Source organism: Pongo abelii, chromosome X (assembly GCF_028885655.2).
Source record: "Pongo abelii isolate AG06213 chromosome X, NHGRI_mPonAbe1-v2.0_pri, whole genome shotgun sequence".
NCBI lineage: Eukaryota > Metazoa > Chordata > Mammalia > Primates > Hominidae > Pongo > Pongo abelii.
This window is the reverse complement of record NC_072008.2, coordinates 138,716,488-138,741,178: the sequence shown is the minus strand read 5'-3', so window position 1 is coordinate 138,741,178 and position 24,691 is coordinate 138,716,488. Positions and strand designations below refer to the sequence as shown.

Below are 24,691 nucleotides of genomic sequence, written 5' to 3'. Positions count from 1 at the left end.
CTCAGTGGGATCCCATTGGCAGTGTCTCCCCTCCCACAGCAGCAGGCCCATTGACTTCTGGGCACTCATTTCCCAGGACCCTTTTCAGTCCCTGAGAATCAGAAGTTCTTTTCACTCTGAGAGTTTGCAGACGGTGTTGCACCAAGAATGGATGTACTTTGCCTGTGGAGGGCCTTAATCTAGTGAATTGTGCTCAGACAGATAAAGGGTAATTTTGCTTCATTTTCTGTACCTTTCTGAAAGTTTCCAGGGTCAGTTAGCCAGGTCTCTGCAGGCTTCTCAGCTCCAAAGCAGAGGCAAAAGTCTTTTTCCACCATTTATTCCTTGCATATGATGGAAGATTCTTAGGCAAAAAGTGATTTTTTTTCACCCATATCTTATCCCAGGAAACAATGCCCTCTTTTTAGTTAAACTGAATGACTACGAATCATATCACCCCACATTGAGTAATTGCAAGTCTTGTTAGTTATCAAGGTTTTATTGAGCCTTATTTCGGTTGTTTACATATGTTTTTGTTTTTAAAGAAAAAAAAGGATAACGCCTTTGGCCTGGGCCTCAAATTCCTTTTTTCCTTCAGGCAAGCACACTTACAAGTGAGGGATTCCCAGCCTACAAGGGTGAGTTTTGTGTGTTGAGAGCAGAGTGGAAAGGTGGGCATTTACTCGCCCTGCCCCCTCCACTGAACCTGAAGTGCTCATTCTCTCCCATGCCTGTGCCCTCTCTCTCTTCACACATGCTCATATATACACACACTTGTACTTGCACACTTTCTCCTTGCTAAAACTTTTCTTTGCTCTGAGTAGATACAGTCCGTTCTCACACTGCTACAAAGAAATAGCCGAGACTGGGTAATCTATAAAGGGAAGAAGTTTAATTGACTCACAGTTTCGCAGGGCTGAAGAGGCCTCAGGAAACTTACAATTATGGTGGAAGGGGAAGCAAACATGTCCTTCTTCACAAGGTGGCAGGAAGAAGAAGAATGAGCAAAAGGGGAAAAGTTCCTTATAAAAACATCAGATGTCGTGAGAACGCACTATCACAAGAACAGCATGGGGGTAACCGCCTCCATGATTCAATTACCTCCCACCAAGTCCCTCCCATGACACATGGGGATTACGGGAACTGCAACTCAAGATGAGATTTTGGTGGGGACACAGCCAAACCATATCATCTACTCTCTCCCTGGCCTCACCCTACATTACTGCTCTGGTGGCCAATGCTGTGGTCACGAATTCTGCCTTTTCTCATGTGTGCCATTTCAAGGAGCTCACCCCACTCACCTCAAAAACCGAGCTTTTATAGACACAGAAAACTCTTCCTCCTATATGCACACTGATTGGTCACCTACACATGCCATCAAGAGCATGTACTCTGGAATTAGATAGCAGTGAGTTGGAGCCATGTCTTTACTTATTAGCCATGTGACCTTGAGGATACTACTTAACTTCTCTGAGCCTCTACTTCCTCAGTGAATCATAAATAGAACCTACCTCATAGGATTGTCGTGTGGGGATTCAGTGAAATAGGGCATGTAATTTAGCACAGTGCCTGGCCCATGTGATCAGTAAATGTTTGCTATTATCACCAAGCATGGTGATCTTAGCTGATTGTATTGTTGTTGTTGTTGTTGCTGTTGAAGATTTTGCATCTTCTAGGTTATGTTTCTTTGCTGCTCAGAAGGCAGAACAAGTTTCTCCATTGCCAAATTATTTGCTTTTTTTTATTGGGGTGAAATTCACATAACATAACATTCACTGTTTAAAATTATACTATTCAGTGGCATTTAGTGACACTCATAATGTTGTGAAATTTCACCACTATCTAGTTTCAAAACATTTTCAGCACCCCAAAATGAGACCCGTATGCATTAAACAATCACTCCCCATCACCCCCACCTACCAAATCTTTTTTTAATGTTGCTTTCAGATCATTTGCCATTCCATAAATCTGAGAAGTTCAGGAAGGCTAGATAGATAGTGAGCTTTTTTCCAAAAATCAATCAGAAACATATTCCTAAATAAAAGAAATATACTCTGATTATCAGAGAGTGAAGTGAAAAATCAGAAGTGATATAGTTTCATTCAGGCCAACACAGAAATTACTCCTTTAATACTTATTGCCCATATTTCACATTATTTTCTTTGCCTGGTAGCTGAGAGAGAAAAGGAGCTTGAAACTTTGAGTAAGGGGAGGGAAAGATTTTCTAAACCCCCTATAAACAAATGATGGTAAAGCCTAGGAAGAGGTTAGCAGGTCAGCCTCTTTGCATTTAATTTCCATCTTGCCACATTCCAAGGAAGGAATTTTAGTCTTGGGAGGCACCAAATAACCCTCAGGGGAAATGTGGCCCTTTGAAGTTCCTGGTTGTCTATTTCTGCAGCTGCCCATCTACTTACACCACCCAGGTTGGAGGGGCTCAGCTCTTCAGCACTCAAATACAGTGGAGCTGGCCACTTTGCACGGGGATGGTTTATAGGCTTTCTATATCAGGCTGTGTGCAGACGAGACAGGCTTGATGAGTCAGCTGAAAAGGGGAAAGGAGGGAAACTCCAGTTGGCTTGATGCTCAAGTGAGAAGTGAGAAGAAGGACCAACAGTTAAGAGGACTCAGTGGTAAAAATACTATGGGATTTGGCAAATGTATGTGAAGGCTTTTGTAGGTCAGCCAGTTTGCCCTTGGAGCTGTGGGCCTGCCTGAGGAGGCTTTTGTTGGCCTTGGGAGCTGAAAGGGAGACCCTTTCTTTAGGCTCTGCAGGCTACTTGGCAATCAATGTTGAGGCAGGTTTTCTGCTTGTGTGGGGTGCAAAGCTTTGGTCAATGTCATCAAGAGCATCCTCTTCTTAGGAAACCATGTCCTTGCCTTGGGCAACTTTTCTGTAGCCTTTAAGACCAGAAAAGTGAGTAGAGAAGACTAACATAATTGGACAAACCTTGCTTTGATGGGTGGTGATTGGGACTCTCATATGAATTCTAGAAGGAAATATATGAAGAGTGTCTGTAACTTGAATGTGCTTCCTCTGTTGGGTCTTGTATTAAATCACTGATCCGCACACTTTAGCCTGCAGCAGAATCACCTGGTGAGGAGGTGCCTGTTGAAAAAGATAAGAAGTTTCATTCAGAAAAGCTGACCCTGAAGTAAGTCTTCTCACTCATTTCTATTTATTCACAGTTCCTACTTTACTAAGAAAGTTTTTAATTATTGGCCATTATCTGTGACTGAAAATACATTAAGTAAAGTTGCAGGATGAGTTTTAACATTTATGGGTTAACTTCCTCCACATCAGTAAATTTGACAAGTATTTTTGAAGACCCATCTTTGGGTTTTAATAAATATAAATTTCTGAAAGTTGTATGCCCAAGGGTATTTTGTTTTTCTCATGTGTGTTCAAATTTGGGAAGAATGAATTTTGCCTCTATTCACTCGGTGGGAGATTTAGCATCTCCTTCTGAATTAGCCCTTTCTGTTCCCGAAGGAAAGTATTTATGAAAAATCAGACTGCATTCTGGAAACTGAATGATTTTTGCATTTTGCTGCAGTTAGATGGAGTCCTATAAATGAGCCCAAAACATGCTGGCTAAATCTCTCATAAAAGGCAAATATCACAAAGAGAAACGGCCAAAGTCTTATTTTGGCCCCTGACCTGTGTTTGTCTAAAGACTTCTAGAAATATCACAAAACACTAAAGCACTGCCTAAATCATCCCTTCCTAACTTTTTGCTTATGGGGGTGCGAGGGAAGTTGCACGTGGTGGGTGGGGGTGCTGAGAGAGAGAGAGAGAGAACACAAAGGGCTAGCCCCCACTTGGAGCTCCCTCTCGTTTCTCTCCATTTTGCTCTTCAGGATGTCCCCACCCTACTCTGCATTCTCACCACACCCACACATGAACCCAGCATCTGCCCAGGTGCCACGAATCATATTACAACTTTGTTCCCTGGCAGAGAGTGGACAGAGAGAAGTTTCTGGAGGTGAGGAAGTGAGCCTGCCCGACTGCTTTGGTGGCAGAAACCAGGGGCTTAACCAGTGACTCTGTGCTCGAGGCTTGTTTCTGAAATCCTTTAGCAACTCTTCAGAAGCCTCTCTGACTTCTCAGAGATGATGGCTCTTCTACTTTGGGAAGTTCCTTTGCTAGTAACACATTTGAGGTGAGTTAAATGTCTTCCTCCTTCAGCCTAAGCTTCCTGTGCCTAAGGGCGAGTTAAGCAATTAGTCCTAAATAGCCCCAGCTGTTAGGGTTTCCCAGCGGATGCTCCTTGTGACTTTGATTGCTTCTAATGAGGCTATTGGCTTTATCTGTAATAGACAATGTTATATTACACACCTATGTCTTTTACAGCACCTTTTACCCCCAGGGCTTTACGTTTTCTGAGACCACTCTTGAGAACCTTGGATCCAGTGGCATTTTTCTTCTTGTGAATAAAAAATTATTATCTTTCCTGTTCTCCCTGTGAGATCAGGCTTGTTCTTGTTCTGCTCTGGGGTACTCTGTATTTAGGGAAATTACTCATGACTCTTGGGTACTGAAAAGACACACACACACACACACACACACACACACACCATGCACAGGGGAATGGGAGGGCAAGAACGTGTGAGAGAGAGCCACTTGAAGAGAGACAGGAAGAAAGAAAGAGAGTAGGAGAAAGCAATAAAGAAAGCGAGATCACAGTCAGGCCTGAGAAGGTGACAGCAAGCCAGTGTTTCAGAGGTAGGGAAAGAGCCCAAGATGGATGGAGAAAGCTCATGCAGGAGCAAGAGAGCACACATGGGAGTGCCAGCAACCTTGAAAAAAAGCACCAGTGACAGCAAAGGGAATCTGTGGGGCCAGGAGGCTGGGCGAGCAAAAGCAAGAGAGTGCAAGAGATCAAGAAAGGGGGAAAGGAGGTGGGAGAGGGAGAGCGAGCCTTCAGGGCAAAGGAGTCAATGAGAGAGATCAGCACATATTTGTGGGCAGATGAAGAGAAAGTCTAAATGAGGAGCTGCTCTCCCCTCATCTTGTTGAGTTGATGGAAGAGGAAGAGAAGATGCACAGGGCACAGACTCCAGCTTTCATTAATCCAAAATGGAATTTCTGGGACATACATGCTCAGGATCAATGTCATCTTTAAAGACCCAGATTCCAATTAGAACCACAAGTACACCTCCCCATCCTTCAGTATTATTTGAAATTTTAGAAAAATTGCCATTATTCTACACAAAATAAAGGATGATCATTTTGGAGTATGTTTTTATCAAACCACCTCCCTATCCACAGACCTGTGTTAGACAGCTTACCTTAGTGGTTGCCAAACACCAGAAGTAGATCATTGTCGTGATTTTGGAGGGCTGGGCTGAGGCCTGGAATTCTATGGCTTTAATACGTGGCTCCATTGGGAGATTCCATTGCCCAGGAAGACACTGGCCTTAAGCTACACCCTTTTTCAGAAAGCAGTAACAAATTCAGTTGGGCCACTGACCTGAAGCCAGATTGCTTTCCAACAAGGCCCAAACTAAAGGGGGTACCAAAAAATCAGTAATCAACATAAATAACATTTTAATGATATGATTTTTTAAAAAAGAAGTTTCTACTTATGTTGCCCAGGCTGGAGTGCAGTGTCTATTCATAGGCGCAATCATGGAACTCTTGAGCTCAAGTGATCCTCCTGCCTTGGTTTCCTGAGTAGCTGTAATGATATGTTTTAAAGACTCAAAATTAATGTAGACAAATCCAAAATGAACAAATATCAAACATTTAAATACAGTTTTCAACTCTGCCCTTGCACACCCCTGCCTCTCTTGACCCACCCTAACACCATCCTTGATTCCAGTTAAACTTTATATACAGAATCAGGCAGCCATCCTGTGGGCCATATTTTCTTGACTTAAACAAACAAACAAACAAAAAAAAAACAAAAAACATTGCCTTAAATATTATTTATTCAAGTAGAATCCAAATCTTGTTTGTTTTCTAATACTGTTTTTCAATAAAAGCAACCAGGGCTCCTTGGAGAAATGGCCGATTCCAGGACTGAGGCGGAAAATACACAAGATAAGCCTGGAACATCTTGTATTGCCAGAAAGTAAGGAAGTGTTAACAAATACACAAACAAAAACAAAAAGCAAAACATCACAGGAGCCAACTAAAAGAGCTACCAATAGCCAAAGGTATAAAAACTTGAGAAAATATACTAGTATTATTGGACTATAACCCAAAGTATAAAATAAACATCCAACAGTCCATACTGATATAATTAAATGATTAAATAAATGGATGATAGACAAATCTTTTGTGCAGGATAATTCCAAATAATTTGTGTAGATACTCTGCCCTCAAGGAGGTGGAGTGTAACTCCTCACTCCTTAAGTATGAACTGTGAATAGTGACCTCCTTGTAAAAGAGTATAGTATGGGCCAGGCGTGGTGCCGCATGCCTGAAATCCCAGCACTGTGGGAGGTTGAGGCAGGAGGATTGCTTGAGACCAGGAGTTTGAGACCAGCCTGGGCAACATAGTGAGACTCCCTCTCTACAAAAAAATTAATAATTAGCCAGGCGTGGTGGCATGTGCCTGTAGTCCCAGCTACTCTTGAGGCTGACATGGGAGGATCACTTGAGCCTGGGAGGTTGAGGCTGCAGTGAGTCGTGATCATGCCACTGCACTCCAGCCTGGGCAGTAGAGCAAGATCCTGTCAAAAAAAAAAAAGGGTGCAGGCCGGGTGTGGTGGCTAACATCTGTAATCTCAGCACTTTGGGAGGCCGAGGCGGGCGGATCACGAGGTCTGGAGATCAAGACCATCCTGGCTAACATGGTGAAACCCGGTCTCTACTAAAAATATAAAAAATTAGATGGGCGTGGTGGCAGGCACCTGTAGTCCCAGCTACTTGGGAGGCTGAGGCAGGAGAATGGCATGAACCAGGGAGGCGGAGGTTTCAGTGAGTCAAGATTTCTCCACTGCACTCCAGCCTGGGCGACAGAGCAAGACCCCATTTCCAAAAAAAAAAAAAAAAAAAAAAAAAAAAAAAGGTGCAGTATGGAAAGGGAAAGACAAGTGTCCTTACCGTGGATTAACCTGACAAATACTGTCTCAGCCAGGTGATCAATGTGAACATCACCGATCATAAATCATGCTGATTGTATGTGTCTTTGGATATGATGAGATGCGAATAGCACTTTATCTGTGTGGTCTTCTTCCCTATAATCCATAACCACAGCCTACTTATGAGAAAAACATCAGAAAAATTCCAATAGAGTGGTATTCTACAAAACAGCTGACCAGTACTCCTCGAAATTATCAAGTCATCAAAATCCAGAAAAGTCTGAGAAATTGTCACAGCCAAGAGGAGCTCAAGGATATGTGACAACTAGATGTAATGTGGGATCCTGCAACCGAAAAAAGTAAAAACTAAGGAAATCTAAATAAAGCATAGACTTTAGTTAATAATAAATTGATATTAGCTCATTAATTGTGACAAAGGTACCTTATTAATCAAGAGATGTTTATGTGGGAAACTGGGTGTGGGGCTTATGGGAACTCATTGTGCTATTTCACAATTTTTCTGGAGATCCAAAACTATTCTAAAATACAAAACATTATTTGAAAAAGTATCTTGATGGCTGAATGTTTTGGTGCCCCCTTAAATTTTACACACAAGGTGAGTGCCTTGCTTGCCTCACCTTCATCCTGGCCCTGCTGTCTGAATGCAAAATACATTTGTAGCACTGGATTTCCTAGGAGATACCTGTTGTATTAGTCTGTTCTCATGCTGCTAATAAAGACATACCCGAAACTGGGTAATTTATAAAGTAAAGTGGTTTAATGAACTCACAGTTCCACATGGCTAGGGAGGTCTCACAGTCGTGGCAGAAGGCAAAGGAGAAGCAAAGTCACACCTTACATGGTGGCAGGCAAGAAAGCTTGTGCAGGGGAACTCCCATTTATAAAACCATCAGATCTCATGAGACTTATTCACTACCACGAGAAACAGTATGGGGGGAACCGCCCCCATGAGTCAATTATCTCCACCTCTCCCCATCTTGACATGGGGGATTATTACAATTCAAGGTGAGATTTGGATGGGGACACAGCCAAACCATATCACCTGTACACACTGCATTCTCTTTATTTGTATATAAATAAATCCACAGTATTCTTTCCTCCACAACCTTCTCCTTAGCATAAGCTGAATTACATTCCTTGGCTTCTGACAAGGAATGACTTTAGATGAAGCTCAGTGTGCACTTCCGAAAGTTGCAGTTGTACAGCCCTGTGAAGAGAAGAGGCAGTGGTTGGAAGCCTAAGCCACAGAAACAGTATAGTCCAAGAAAGGTTATAATGCTGTGCCCAGCAGCCAGAGCTTCTCCTGCAGCTGTTTTATTCCTGCCAAGCAAAGCCATGAGCTTCTCCTGCAGCTGCTTTATTCCTGCCAAGCAAAGCCATCCTCGCAAAGAGCATTGGACCCTCTGCTGCCTGGGCCTGCCTCTCAGATAGAGCTCTGGAAGCCTGGACCTTTGTCCTAGAAAATGACATGACTAAAGTGGGTTTCGTCTCTCCTGTTGCTCTTTCCTCCATTCCCTCTTTTTACATCAATACCAATTAGAGAGGACAAGTGTTCAATTAAGACATAATGTCATAGGCACGGACTTCTCCTCACTGTCTTCCTCAGGGTGAAGAAGCTGCCAGCCTGGAGCAGAAAGCTGGGTGGAGACACTGCTTTCACTTTATTCCCTCAGGGAAAACTGCAGCCATGAAAGTACAACATTGAGCTGACTTCACTTGGCAGAAAGATGTGTTTTGCGAGGAATTGGGATCTGGGAGAAGGTGATTCTGATACTAACTCACAGAGCGTACCATCCCATTTCTGATCAGTGTCTCCGTGGGAGGATCCTTCAAAGCTAGGCAGTCTGAGTCTCATTGGAAGAAGTGGCTAAATCTAAATCTGGTGTCAGTTCTTTTTTTTTTTTTTTTTGAGACGGAGTCTCACTGTGTCACCCAGGCTGGAGTGCAGTGATGCAATCTTGGCTCATTGCAACCTCCGCCTCCCAGATTCAAGCGATTCTCCTGCCTCAGTCACCCAAGTAGCTGGGACCACAGATGTGTACCACCACACCCGGCTAAATTTTGTGTTTTCAGTAGAGACGGGGATTCGCCACGTTGGCCAGGCTGGGCTCGAACTCCTGACTTCAGGCGATCTGCCCGCCTCGGCCTCCCAAAGTGCTGAGATTACAGGCATGAGCCACCACGCCAGGCCTGGTGTCAGTTCTTTAACAGTTCCACCACATGGGATTTAGCAGGGGAAATGCTGCACAGTGAATGCCAGAGACTTTGTCCAGTTTCATGTATATGACCATTGGCTCTGGTTTCAGAGAGGCTTGGGTTTGGGTCCCAGAATTTCTTAATTGTGTGACCTGGGCAAGTCATGTAGCCCCCACAGAGCCACAGTGTCTTTATCTATAAAATGAAGATGCTGGTACAGTTGCTGTGAGATTAAAGGAGCTCATTCAAACACTCATCCCATTGCCTGGTGCAGGAAAGGTGCCTACTGGATGATAGCTCTCATCATTGAAACTCTGCAGCTTGGGACTGGGGTAGGAGACACTTCCACTAGAGTACAGACCCAGGAATAACTCTGGAGACATGTTGCAGGAGGCCTGCCAGCTTTGTTGGAGTGTGTCCTTCGTGCTGGTTAATACATGGGAAATGGCTCAGGAACAATAGCTTGCTCTTGGGAGAATCCCGGAAGCGACAGTGTGAAAAATGATGGTTTTCCAAGGTGGTATCCCCTACGACTGAGATTTCTTGTCCTTCCTTTTCCATGCTCACAGGAAGAAGGGGAGGTCTTTGGTCAAGAAAGGGTTTCCAGAAGAAAGTGGCTCAGAGTCTTGCTCCTCCTTCCTCCCCTGTCCATAAATTCTTTGCATTTGGAATGTATGATGACCCCTGTCTGGGCTTTGCACTTAGATCCGTGGGAGCTAGGAGCAGCCCTGAGAATGGGCAGCATCCTGCATCTGCCTTCCCAGGTGCAGTCCTGAGAATGTGCTGATGGAGTTTAGTTTTAATGACAATCATAACTCCAGAGGCCTGCTCTTTACTGTTTTTGATTGTGCAGTTGAAGACTAGATGACCTCATTGAAAAGTGGGAGACAGAAGCAGCTGTTGCCACAGGAAATAAGCCCCCCCCCCGCCCCACCCCACCTCAGGAGACACACTGCTTCTAAGAGTTCTTTGGAGTGGGGGTGGATCCAGAATGGCAGCTGTCCTCTACCCAGATCTTTCTTTGTGTACCCGGAGGTTGGGCTGAGCTGTGGGTGACTAGACTGTGGATTAAGAAACCATGAATAGCGTTTCCAAAACAAATTCTTGGCCTGTGAAATCTCCATTTAGCTTGCTCTACCAGGACCACATGCGTCTATGATTTGCCTCCTTTCTCTTTTTGAATTAGAGTCTGTGCCCTGCACCTCATCCCCTGGTTAAGCCACCATCCCTCCCACTGTCGGCTTGGAGCTGGTTTGCCATGCTGTCAAAGATCTGAGTAGCAACAGATCATACAGCCTGGTGTTTGTGGCTTATTACATACTCCCCACCTTCGCTGAATGAAACATCAAGAGAGATGTACTAAGCTTCCAAGCACAGGGGTGAATACTGAAGCCAAAGGCTTGGTGTACTAATGGTGTAATTTGAGGTCCCAGCTACAGGTTAGAGGTGGTAGGGATTTAGAGACAGGGGAATTTCCTGGGTATTTGTTAAATTGCAGTATCCTGAGAGCTCCTTTATCTTCTGTAGACAACATTATGCCTGTTTGGGGAACTACACACATATATATCCATGTGATTCTACCCAGTTCCCATACCCTTGGCCCATCACACCACAAAATAAAGTGCTGGAGCCAAAGAAACCCTAAACAGATGTCTGTAGATGAAAACAAAGCTAGCAGCACTACTGTACAGCCCACATATTGTTGTAGTTTTAAAAATAGATTGTTGTGGCTTTTGGTTTACTTGCTCACTCCTTACCCCATTTCCTGTTGGTGTGATACTGACCAGCAAAGTCGCCTTTGCAGCGTTTCCTTGGATCTCTTTTTTTTTTTTTTTTTGATGGGCATCTTTCACTTCTAGGAAAACCAAACAAAAATTTCCTCCAGAAATTCAAGTCAGTCAACATTTATTGAGCACCTACCAGGTTCATGGTCTTGTACCAGGCACTGCAATTGGAGAAGAATGTTACAAGTACACATGCCCAAACTCGACTGTGTCCAGTCTGGAGAGAAGGCTGGATCTGGCCCCACAGATTGTGGTAGGAGACTGGCTGGGGATGAGGCTGTTGGCTCTTGGTGTTTTGCAGGAAACTTCAAGAAGGAAGCTGGGGGGTGTGGCCTCCCTAGGCCCCCCACCCCGGTTAATTTGCTTTGTTTCTGAAACACACTGACCAGTAGCTAAATGGGCCTAGCTCATGTTCAGGGCTGCGTGCTGAAACTTCATTAGCTCTTTTCAAAGCCCTTTCCTATTGGTATAGAGGTTCCTCTTAACACTGCCAGCTTCCTTGAAAGGTTTGTCAGCTGCTCCTGATAGAATCACTTCAAATTAAAATGCTTCATTCCAGGGGAGATTTTGTTTACAGCCAAGCAACTGTAACTAGTAGCACTCCCCGCACCAGGCTGCAGTGACTATAGATCTTTGATACTGCTGAATGACTCTGTCAACGGTTCCAATTTGCTTTTATACAAGTGCATCACCCAGTTCAAAATAAATGCATCCAGAATCCCTTGTCCTCTCCCAACCCCCATACACTATTCCATTCCCCATAAGCATGTGGCCTGTGGCTCAGGGGTGTCAGTCACTTAGCCAGCTGTCTGTTGCCTGACACAGACATATCAAGTTTGTTCACCTTAACTAAGTGATTGAGCTTGATTGCCAACCATCTGGTGAGTTTAGTTAAGGGAATGGTGATTTCTAGACCAGTCTAACATGGCCAAATATGTACCTCCCCAAGCCCCCAAAACAAGTGTGTCTGTGGGACCACATTTTATTTGTACAGTTACAAAATTTTATGGCTGGGGAGGACTGCTTTCCAACTTCATTGCTGAAGTCTGAATTTACCCCTTCAATTCAAGCTCTGAAAATTTTATGGGCTGAGCCCAAGGCTAATTGTTCCAATATTAGCTGAAGCCCCTGTCCTCAAGAAGCTCACAGTCACTCAGAGGTAAAAGGCAGTCACCACCTGGCTCTAATGTAATGTAATAAGTGCCATGGTAGCGGCAAGAACAAAGTGTGCTGTGAGAATCCGAAGGAAGGATGGATTACTCTGCCTGCGAGGGGAGAGGGTCAGGAAAGGCTGCTCAGAGGAGGTGATATTTGAGCTGGGTCAGGTGGGAAGGCTATTCCAAGCGAGGAGAACTGTGTGAGCAAAGGCATGCATGCATTTGCCGTATTTGGGGAATCTCAGTTTAGAGATGAGAGGCCTCCCATGGGCACAAGTTTTCCAGAGAATAAATGAAATCAAGAGCATCTGAGGCTGGGAACAGTGGCCCATGCTTGTAACCCCAGCACTTTGGGAGGCTTGCCTGTGTTATATGCCTTTGGCAGGTGGATTGCTTGAGCCCAGGAGTTCAAGACCAGCCTGAGTAACACTGCAAAATCCTGTCTCTACAAATAATAGTAATAATAATAAATCATCTGCATGTGGTGGCACACACCTGTGGTCCTAGATTCTTGGGCAGGTGAGGTAGGAGGATTGTTTGAGCCCAGGAGATCAAGGCTGCAGTGAGCCATGATTGCACCACTGCACTCCAGCCTGGGTGACAGAGTGAGACCCCGTCTCAAAAAAAAAAAAAAAAAAAGGAGCATCTGGCTGTAGAAAGGTTTTTCCCAAGTATGATCCATGTGTTAGGACTCAGCTCCATCCTGGTCAGCATTTGTAGATGGTCAAGTGTGTGTCATTGTGGACGGCTCCTCCCTGGCACCAAAGGTTGATATGTAGCCACCTTCCTTTAAATTGTGGCAACAGTGGTGGCAGCCAAGGACAGCCGCTTTGTGGGAGAGAGGAGTTAAATGTGAGAAGATTTATTTTGGTTCTACTACCAGCAGTCCTTTTCTGAGTGAGGCTTAACAAGAGGCAAACGCCTAACGACCTCCTGAGTATCACCAAAGTGTTCAGGATAGGCTTGAAAAGCCAAAGAAGATGAAAAGAAAGAAAGAAATCAAAGGGTCCTTCAAAAGAAAAGAAGTAGACACTAACGGCTATAGGATTTGGGATCACTTTTTCCCTGCTTGGCAGGTTGGAATTGCAGCTTAGGTATGTCGAAGGGTAGTTCCCCTCTAATGCTATTATTGATACTAGACTCTGTTCCCACAGAGAGAGCTATGTTGGGGAAGAAAGAAAATATTTGATGTCTGATTCATGAACACGCTGACTGGCCCATGCATTGTGGCAGAGAAGTAACAGCTTTATTTTGAAAAATGTCAACCTTTTAAAAAAAATCAAAGAAAATAACATAGGATTTTTGTCACTCATGGCATGCCTTCCACATGGCTTTGTTTTCCAAACCTGGCCAGCCTGCAGTTTCCTTCCCATAGTGGGGAGGAGACTGAGCCTCACATCTGGAGAGTGTGGAGCCCCAAGAAGCAGCATCCTCTGGTAGTCCCAACATCTGCAAATAGATGAGACAGCTGACTCCTCTCTGGCTGGACTTTTGTTTTTGCCCTGTGCCTGTCTAACCTTGGGCGAGCAAAAGATCTGAGAGCATTAGGGCTGGAAGGGGCCTTGGAGAACATTGAGCCCAACCTCCCTCCCCCTTGTACAAATGGGAAAACTGAGGCCCACAGAGAGGAAGGGACTTGCTCATAGTCACACAGCCATGGAGATAGAGCCAAGATTTGAACTCAGGGTTCTTTCTTCTAGTCTTTGCAACTATGGGCTGCAGTCTCTCTCAGCAGTCCCAAGCAGCAGATTAGTCTCCTGGAGAGGCAGGGGCATGCTTTAATTGCTGCCAATAGGGAAAGTTATAGAAAAGAGGGACAGGCCTACTTGCTGCTCTCCTCCGTTAGGTAAACAGCCTTGTCTATTTCTAGTCACATTTCCCTTCCAGTGAGCTTTCCTATGTTATATGCCTTGTAAGTAGAGAATCAATGAAGTTCCTCAGTTACAGAGGAGATTCAGGTGGACAAAGCCATGTTATAGACCTAAGTCCCCTTGTGGCACAGGTTTTGTCCTCAAACCTTCATACTGAGGCACAGTTCATGCATCACCTCCTCCAGGGAGCATTTCCTGATTTCCAAGACTGAGTTGCACAACCCCTCCTCACCTTAGCCTTTATCAACTGTCTGTCATGGTTGACTCATCTGTCTCTTTCTCTGGGCTTGGAACTTCTTGAGGACAGGGACCATGTCTTCTCCATGTCCCAAGTGGATAGCACGGGGTCTAGCCCAAAGTAGACAATCAGTGTTTTTTAAATGACCGAGAACTCAGATTCCCATGGTAACAGAAGTTTGACTCCTGTTTCTTCGGTGAATTGAAAAACCAACCACTGTAGGTAGGGAAATGGGAAATCCAAACGAGTTGTTTATTATTCACTGGGCAGGATACTTCATGGGACTCTGCTAGCTCAAGTTCTGAAGAGCCCTGCTCTGTGGTGGTATGTCTGCCATGGGCCCACCTGTGCAATCCCTGGTGGGTCCATGGGATTGTTTTGCTTGGATGTCTGTGACTGTAGACTTCAGGAACAGGATACAGGTTGTTCAATAGATTTCAGTTAGACTGAAAGGCCATGGCTGAATTCTGTTGTCCTTCACCTAAACATTATTCGAGGGAGGCATCTTCCTAGGCAGAGGGAGTGAGGTGGGGATTGGCTGATTATGAGGAGGCCAGAGCTTCAGGTCAGAATGTTTTTTCCCATATAAATGTATTAGGTTGGTGCAAAAGTAATTGTGGTTTTTGCCCTTACCTTTTTTTTTGAGACGGAGTCTCACTCTGTCGCTGGAGTGCAGTGGCACGATTTTGGCTCACTGCAAGCTCTGCCTCCTGGGTTCACGCCATTCTCCTGCCTCAGCCTCCCGAGTAGCTGGGACTACAGGTGCCCACCACCACGCCCGGCTAATTTTTTTGTATTTTTAGTAGAGATGGGGTTTCACCGTGTTAGCCAGGATGGTCTCGATCTCCTGATCTCGTGATCCGCCTGCCTCAGCCTCCCAAAGTGCTGGGATTGCACCGTGCCCGGCCGCCCTTACTTTTAATGGCAAAAACCACATTAACTTTTGCACCAACCTATAGCTTGGTTTTCATTCTCTGGCCTTGGAGTAAGCCCTACAGGTTTACATTTACTTTTAATGGCAAAAACCACATTAACTTTTGCACCAACCTATAGCTTGGTTTTCATTCTCTGGCCTTGGAGTAAGCCCTACAGGTTTACATTCAAAGATATTCCCATTCCTAAAAGCCGTGTACCGTAGGATCCTGGGTCATTGGAGGCAGTATCTTTTACTTAGACTCATTTGCTCCAGGAAAGTGAGCAAAACATCTCTTTTTTTGTACTGTAGCCAAGGCTGTTGTAGGAAGCGTTGTCTGTCATTCTCAGTGCTGACTGCACATTCAAACCTTTTTATGTAAAGTTGAAAATTCACCTAAGATTTTAAGTAAGAAAAAAACAGAAACTGATACCAGAGTTAATAAGAAAAACAATTGTTGCTCAGGCCCTACTCATACCAACTGCGTCAGAATCTCATGGGTCAGCCTTGGAAACACTCTCTAGATGTTTTTTAATGTGCAGCCAGAATTGAGAACCACTGATCTAAGTAGAAGGTGATAATGTATTCTCTCCTTGTTCTCAGTTACTTTCTAAGGGATTCTAAAAGCCAGTGACCCTTGAAACCAGAACTCTCAGGATTTTCCCCAACTCTGTGAAGGTTTGAGACACAACAGATTTTGAGAGAAATACTCATTCTGCTCTCACCTAGAGCTTTGCTTCAGTCTTAAAGTTGTGTCTGGGTCCACATCAAGCACATGGGTAAGGGTACAAAGTATTTGGGGAAGGCAATTCTCTTCCCACCATGCTTTATAAGGCCCCAGACACTCATAATTTTGACTTTGATTTCATTGCTTGGGCAGAGTATCTAGTCCTTCCTCACAGATTACAGAATTTCAGGTCTTTAAAAAAAAACTATTGGGGCTGGGCGCGGTGGCTCACGCCTGTAATCCCAGCACTTCGGGAGGCTAAGGCGGGCAGATCCTTTGAGATCAGGAGTTGGAGACAGCCTGGCCAACATGGTGAAACCCTGTTTCCACCAAAAATGGGAAAACTAGCTGGGCATGGTGATGTGCTCCTTAGTCCCAGCTATTCAGGAGGCTGAGGCAGGAGGATTGCTTGAACCTGGGAGGCAGAGGTTACAGTGAGCCAAGATTGCGCCACTGCACTCCAGCCTGGGTGACAGAGCAAGACTCTGTCTCAAAATAATAATAATAAAAAAACCTGTTGGATACTTTGCTCAGTACCTGGGTGATGGGATCATTCTTACCCCAAACCTCAGCAATTACACAATATACCCAGGTAACAAACCTGTACATGTAACGCCTGAATATAAACTAAAAGTTAAAACAAACAAATAAAAAAAACCCAAAGCATAAAAAAGTTACCTCCAAAGTACATTCATAATAGTACAGCCAGAGCAGTTCTAAGTAATTTTAAACTGTGAGTGAGAGAATGTTTGATACCTGGCTTCCATTCATTCATTTTCTTTGGTCTGAATGTGTAGTGGGTACATGGTGGAAACAGATCTTTGACTTTGGGGCTTTTGAGGTTTGAGGCTTACAGAGAGAGCCCTCAGTAGGAGGAGGGGTGTGTTTACATAACCCTGAGGCATCCTGTCAATGTATTCTGTGCAGCCAAACAGATCAATAGAGTGAAAAAAACAATTCAGCTGAGTGGACTGATAGGCTGATAGGTTATTTGATTGACTGGGCTGGCAGAGCCACTCAAGAAGAAACTACAATGCTATAACTTGGGAGGCCAGATAAACAGCTGACGCCAAAAGCATCTGCTTAGCAATCACTGGAGCCCAGTTGACACAAGCTATTGGAACCACATTTGAGTAAAAAAGATATCAAGTGCACTGGGGTACCATGACTATGGGTGAATCTTCTTCCTCATCATACTGTAGTCCTTCAGATCTCAGGGGCCGTGTAGCTTATTACCTCCAAGTTTCTTCTTAAGGAGAGAAGAGAGCACAGCTCTGTAGTGACTCTAAAGCTTCTCAGCTGTGTGGACTTGAGCAAGTGATTTGACCTCTCTGAGCCTCAGTTGCTTCCTCCAGCCATAGAAGTAAATATATTATGTACTTCATAGGGTTGTTGGGAGAGTTCAGTGAGGTTAGACACAGAAAATGCTTAGAAAAATGCTTGATGCATATACATAGGAAGCATCTAATAAATGGTAGCATTGATGATTCTTATAAAATAGAATGCTGCAGGCCAGGCACGGTGGCTCATGCCTGTAATCCAAGCACTTTGGGAGGCCAAGGCAGGAGATCGCTTGAGGCCAGGAGTTTGAGATCAACCTGGGCAACATGGCAAGACCCGTTTCTACACACACACACACACACAGACAAAATTAGCCAAGCATGGCAGCACACCTTTGCTCAGTACCTGGGTGTCACAGCTACTCAGGAGGGTGAAGTGAGAGAATTCTTTAAGCCCAGGAGATTGAGGCTGCAGTAAGCCATGTTCACATCATTGCATTCCAGCCTGGGCAACAGAGTGAGACCTTGTCTCAAAAAACAAACAAACAAACAAACAAAAACCGCTGCAATTGGTGCAGTGGATAGGACACAGACTTTGGTGTCAGATGATCTGGGTTCGAATTCTGGCTCTACCACTTCCTAGCTGGGTGCCTAGGGCAAGTCAGTTTAAAACCTCTTAGTAGGTCCCACTTCCCTCGCCCTCTCTCATAGCTGAAGGATGAGGTGATGTAAGCCTTTAGTAATGGGCTTGGTATGTAAGTGGTCAATAAATGCTGGTTTTTATGATTATCAATCGCCATCAATATCATGATAGTTACTGGGAAATTGCCCTAGTTCTTCAGTCACTCCTCAGTAGGATGCATTTTCCTTAGTGCTAGTCATTGCAGTCCCCTTTTTTTGGTTGTGTTTTGGTTTGCCATTTACTCCCACGTGGAGTGTGGGATACAAAATGAACCCTAGATCTATGCCCTGTGGCCTAGCCTTTTCATAACCCTGCCCCACTCATTCCTGTTTGCTTATGCAGAGCTTCCCGTCAATGAAAGCCCCAAGGTCCTATTGTAAGGCCTGCTGTGAAACCAGGTCTCCCCCAGCTTCTACCTAATTGATATTCTAAAACCTTGGATTGCAGCTTGACCTTTATCCTTGTCAAATATCTCTTGGTTTTGGCCCATGATTCCAGCCAGTCATTGGCTTTTTGTATCCCACTTTCTTGATTATTTTGGTTGCGTTTTTTAATTAGGCGTTGTGTGTTGCAGAGACACATGATGGTGCTTAATCATGCCACCATCTCCCCCATTGCTCTTTGTGGTTTTGTGAGTCTTGAATTGACATGTGTGCTCCTCATTTAGCCTTCCTGAAAACCCTACCTGCTGCACCTATACTTTCAAACATGCACTGCTGGTCATCTGGAGGCATTTACCTGAAATGTTACCATGGTGCCTAGACAGGACTCTATAAGGCTTACCTTGAACTCCTAAATCCTTTTAAGTGTTGAGGAATGTGAGAAATGTGTATGATTTTAAGTATTTGTCTGAACTTCATAAATTAAGGAAATTACGTAGTGACACGGAAAGCCAGATATACATGTGTGACTTGTGGATTATCCATGTAATTGTTTCCTTAAATCGGTGCATACAAAAATGAGAGTCAGATTTTGAATGGACAGAAACACACAAAAAACCTATATTGCACCTGTTGTTGGGAAGATTTGGCTGGTTACAATAAGGCTAGATGGGCTAGATGAGGATACACAACAATGGCTCACCCCAATTTGGGGAAGTCCTTGTTTGGCCTTTATGCAATGGGCTCTCTAAAGGACTAACCATGTGGTAGCCTGTCTAGGGGTGGAGTACACAGTGGGAGGAGCCCTTATTGATGGTCTTGGGGTCTGGAACCCATTTCCTGCTAGACAACTGACTCATCCTGTGACTTACGGAAGCAAGCCATTGCCCATCTCTGGGTTTCAATTTCCAGAGGGTGTTGGATTGGAAGGTTTCTTCCAGATTTGACCTTTGACTATTTTAGTGACTTAAGAGAAACAGCTGAATCCAAGTGCAAACGTCTGTCTTGCACCTTTAAAAAGAACCAAAACCACATTGTAGGCAAATGATCCCCAGTTCGAAATAGCAGCTTCCGTCTTTGGATTGTGTCCTGCTGCCCATTCTTTCTCAGACCTGCCTGGTTCCACACACTGGCTGACCATACAAGACCTTTTCATCTCAGCACTAGATGTGCACATCCTTTTTCTTGACTGTGCTCTCAGAATACTGGGAGAGATTTTTTACAATACTGTTACTACTGCCATGAATAGCACCTACCAATGACTGTGTCTTGTGTGACAGGCACTGTGCTGTATGCTTTGTGTACATTTTCTCTTTTGATCCTTATAAAATCCTATGGAGTTGGCATTGGTATTAGTCCCTTTTACAGATAGAGAGGAGGGATGACTCATGGAAGTGACACACAGCTAGTAAGTTGCAGACTTAGTACTGCCAGATCCCAGGGTCTTAATGAGTATTATAACTACTCTTTTTGCATCCCTGGGAGGAACTTGGATGTATTAATAATAACAACAGTGGCAGTATCTCTTATACGCAGTGAGGTAGGTGCTGTTATCCTCCATTTTATAGAGGAAGACAGCAAGGCTGAGAGAGATGTGGTAACTTGCCCAAAACCGCATAACTATAAGAATCCAAGCTGAAACGAATCTGAGGCTAATTGCCCTCAAACCCATGCTGTTGGCCAGGCATGGTGGCTCATGCCTGTAATCCCAGCACTTTGGGATGCTGAGATGGGCAGATCACTTGAGGTCAGGAGTTCGAGACCAGCCTGACCAACATGGTGAAATCCAATCTCTACTAAAAATACACAAGTTAGCCAGGCATGGTGGCATGCACCTGTAGTCCCAGCTACTTGGGATGCTGAGGCAGGAGAATTGCTTGGACCCGGGAGGCAGAGCTTCAGTGAGCCAAGATCACACCACTGTACTCCAGCTTGGGCAACAGAGCAAGACTGTCTCAAAAAAAAACAAAAACGAAACCAAAAACAAAACCAGTGCTGTTTCTTCTACACCATGCTGCCTTTAGGGCTAGAACAAGTCTTAAAGAGGCTGTGGGTTTGCTTTCTATTCTCTGCTCCCAGGAACTGTGGCACTGCTTTTCTGAATGGCTTTGCCGGCACAGCTGGCCAGGCTTGGGCAATTCAGGGTTCCCATAGTGCAAGAGCAGCATCCACCCCACTCCATCTCCCAGAAGCATGCAGTACTTACTGACAATTGTATGCCCAAAGTAGGTAATTTTGCCTTTTCAAGCACAAAAAGGTAAATCAAATTATACCCAATATAGAGCAGAGGAAAAGAAGGAACAAATGAAGTAGGAAGAAATGCATTCCCTTCTCTGACTCTCCTTAGCCAGTCTGTGTCATTGTCTGTAATATATACTCCTTGCTTTTCATTTCCTTGCACATCAGTGATCCATGTTCCCAGTGGTGTCTAAAGGCCACCTGTATTCAACTGTTAGCTGCCTTGCATGTGCCTATCTCTCAGTTTCAGCAGCTGCTTCCTCAGTTTCCCTAGCCTTGGCAGGTAGGAGCTTTTTGCCTAACCAATAGAGGATTGCCATCCAGTGGTACATATTGGAAACTGCATGGCTGAAAAAAAAAAGTCCTGAATTTTTTCCTCCTTTCTAAAGGCAAACACCACCCATTCCTCAGTCCTACTTAAGGGATTAACTATGCCCTTTCTTCTCTTTTTTTCTTAGTCTTTTGTCAGCTTTGCTGCTCATTAGCTCTTATACAAGAAGCAGAGCAGGAGAAGTAAACGCAGGGAAATACAAATCACTGCCGGATTTCAGCACCCCCACACCCCCGCTATTGTGAATGGTTTGCTGGGAGAGAAGCTCTAGGAGCTTCTGATGGGGTTCGGCTCATTCAGAAAATCCTGTTCTCCTTTGGTATTGATGGCTCAACACTCTGATTACATCTGCAGAGCAGTGTGAATAGTAGGTTCTAAAAGGGGCTGATACAAAGGACAATTCACAACAGATTACGTACAAGTAGGTAATAAACAAAAGGCAAAAAATCAACTTCACTTGTAATCAATGAACTGTAAATTAAAACTAACAAGAGAAATTATTTTTGCATATAAAATTAGCTGAGAAATGTTAAAATCAAAATTCCCAGGGTTGACGAAGATCTCGTGAAATGGTTGTTTTTCTACACTGCTGGTGGGAGTCATAAATTACTCAGCCTTTATGGAGAACATGTTGACAATGTAATCAAGAGAATTAAAAATGTCTATGCGCTTTGACCCCGTAGCTTTCTTACTAGATTTCACATAAAGAAATCATCAGACACTACTGTTTATGTCTACAAATCTTAACTTTCCCTATTATAATAGAAAAAACCAAGACTCTGAATGTCTAAAAAGTGTTTCTTAAACTAAGGTATAATCATAGGCTAGAATATTACATAGCAATTTATCCAAAATCATGTTCTTAGCAAATATTTAAGGATTTAAGATTTTAGGAAAACGCTTATGGCATAATATTTTTTAAAAAATTCTCTCAGGGTACAAAACTAATCGTGTCTCCTCTTTGTACAATATACCTTTTTTATTTTTGAAATGGAGTCTTGCTCTGTCACCCAGGCTGTAGTGCAGTGATGTGATCTCGGCTCACTGCAACCTCTGCCCCCTGGGTTCAAGCAATTATCGTGCCTCAGCCTCAGGAGTAGCTGAGATTACAGGCACCCAGCACCACAGCCGACTAATTTTTGTATTTTTAGTAGAAACGGGATTTAACCATGTTGGCCAGGCTGGTCTCGATCTCCCGACCTCAAGTGATCCGTCTGCCTCGGCCTCCCAAAGTGCTGGGATTACAGGCATGAGCCACAATTTATAGAATAAAAAATGAGGCTAAGGGAATGATAGTCCAGCTTAAACACACAGTCACTACTAAGAAAATGATTAAAAGCCTGGACATTCTGGACTCATGGAGTTAGAGCTTAAAAGGACCTTGGAGTACATCTAGTGTCAGCCCCACCAATGCCACTGAAATCCCCTCGGTGACTACCCGACACACTGGTTCAGGCAGTCTCTCTTTAAATACTGTGATTAAGGAACTTGCTCACCGCCTCTGGAGACCGCTTCTTCAAAGTATAATGATAGTGATAATCCCATCCCTGGTGCGCGTCTAGTGATTTATAGTCTGTGAAGCTTCTAAAGGCACCTTTTCCTCTCACAAACCCTGGGAGGCAGGGAGAACAAGTACATTTATCTGCATTTTCCAGATGAGGATCCTGAGTTGAAGTGACTCCCAGTGGCAAAGTGACTTGTGTAGCTGGTGGATAAGATAGGACTGCAGTCCAGGTTTCCTGAATCCCAGTCTGAGGCTTGTTCCAGCCCTCCACAAAATCCAGGGTCTAGTTTCATTCAAGTATCTCCTTTTATTGAGTTTATGTTGGTCTTGCTATAGCTCTGACCCCTCCCATGATACCTCATACATTGTCTCTTAGACCTTGAAAGATGTGCTTGGATGTGGGGCCACATGCTAGCTAAGGTCCAGAGTAGGGCGAACATGGAAGGAGCTTAGGGGGAGAATGAAGAAACCAATGAGTCCACCTTGCTGCAAATTCTAGCAGTCTCCACTCAGTAATCTGCAACCATATTTATGAAACGTTGTTTCCATAAACTGCTGCTTGTTCAATAAGGCATAAAATAGCCAGTATAAGATAGTTATTTGCTCTACAATATCGTTTTTGCAACACAGCTTCAATGTCATAGCAGTTACTGCATTTTGTTTAGTTTCTTAAGAGATGTGACACAGTAGATTAACCATTGATATCAAAATGCAGAGGTTTCCTTAGAGCTGTCAGCAATCTTGCTCCATTCTTTTCCCACAACTCTGCATCCTGCCTTGGGAGAGCATTTGTACACTTCCACTGCAAGGTCTAGTCACAGACCCACTCGGATTTGTCAATGTCATGGGAAAGCAACAGGCAGGAAGACAACTTTCTATGACCTTGGGATGCTATCTGTGAGTTAGGCAAAGGAAGCTGAGATTCAGTCCATTACTGGTTATCCCTGTACACGGATGGTCCCTGTCCCATTCCAGGGACTATGAAGAAGGGCAAGGAAGACACAGTAGAGTTTTCCTTCTCACAGAGGCGGCAAGAGAAATACACAGGAAGGAAGAACAAGCCAGAAAAGACAGGATAGGCTGACTCTTCCAAGTTCAGTGAGAGCTCTAAGAGGGAGGTGACTCACTGAGGGCTGCCGGTTCAGGTCAGGACTAGGTCAGAAACCTGCTCTGGCCTAGACCCAAGGTTTGGCAGAGAACAGAAACAGCTCAGTGGGTTTGAGAGCAGGATGGGCACTGGCCATGGGAGCCAACACCATGAGGTCCTGATCAAACCCTGCAGGCATCTTCTCTGGTGCAGAGGCGCCTACTTCCAGGAACTCAATCTCAGAACTCAGCAGGAAGTCACACCAGCCCTCCCACACCTAATCTGCCAGCTGCTGCAGCGGGCACTTGCCTGCCCTGGCTTTGGAGCCTTCATTCTTGCCCTAGTGGGGGCAGGGTATGTTCTAACTAGAGAAATGCCAAACAGCTGTGCTTGCCCCTTCCGCTGGTTTGACTGTTTTCCCGGAATGGACCTGAGAAATTCAGTGAAATGATTCAAATAAACAATTAGTTGAATCCATTAGAAAGTTAGTTAAACTGGTATTTAAGCTGAATTTATTCTGGCAGATGGGCTTGCAGGGGTAGACTCCTGCCATAGCTCCTGACCATCTCTCCCCACCGTGTTGCTAAAGGTGGGAGGAACTAGAAGATAAAGGGAGGGCCCCAGTGGAAACGAATGGAAATACCAAAAGCTTTGTGCGTGTTTGCTTCCATCCAACTGCTAACTGTTGTCCCACTCCATTAGCCCAACCTTGCCCAGTAAGTTCTCATGACAGCAGTGCACATCCCTTCCCAAGAGCACCAGAAACTGTTGTCTAGCAGATGTTAGGATATGTAAGGGGCCAAGTGAGTTACCAGGAAGGGACTCTCAGGTCCATACATTGATATGAAGACTAGGTTTGAAGCCATTTTTCACTATGTTCTTCAGTTTATCCAGGTTCCCAAAACCCAGGTTATTCTCAGTCTAAGATTTTTTTGCTCGACTCCCCACAGGGTCGAGCTATGTGATCTATGTCAAGTGGTACCTCCCTTCTGAGCCTCAGGGTCTCCATGTGTAAAATGAGATCGTTAAGTCAGATGAGCTCAGTGGTACCTTACAGCTCAAGCATTCATTCTGTGAATTCAGGTTTGTCCTCTTTTGGTCCAAACTGAAATTGCCTTCATGGGATGACCCAAGTGTCTTGTTCCTACCAATATTCTTATAAACTCAATTCTTTTCTATCTTTTTAATTCCCTACCAATGTGGACATATGGGTCCACTTTGTTCCTTTCACAAAGAAAATGGTCTGCATTGAGGTTTCTTTTCAAGAGGGG

At 44.4% G+C, this 24,691-nt stretch overlaps 1 protein-coding gene across 6 annotated transcripts in view; it reads left to right on the top strand.

Moving 5' to 3' along the window:
- The window catches only part of HS6ST2 (heparan sulfate 6-O-sulfotransferase 2), a 330,939-nt gene that overhangs the window by 195,367 nt on the left and 110,881 nt on the right, over positions 1–24,691 (top strand). The window lies entirely within an intron of this gene.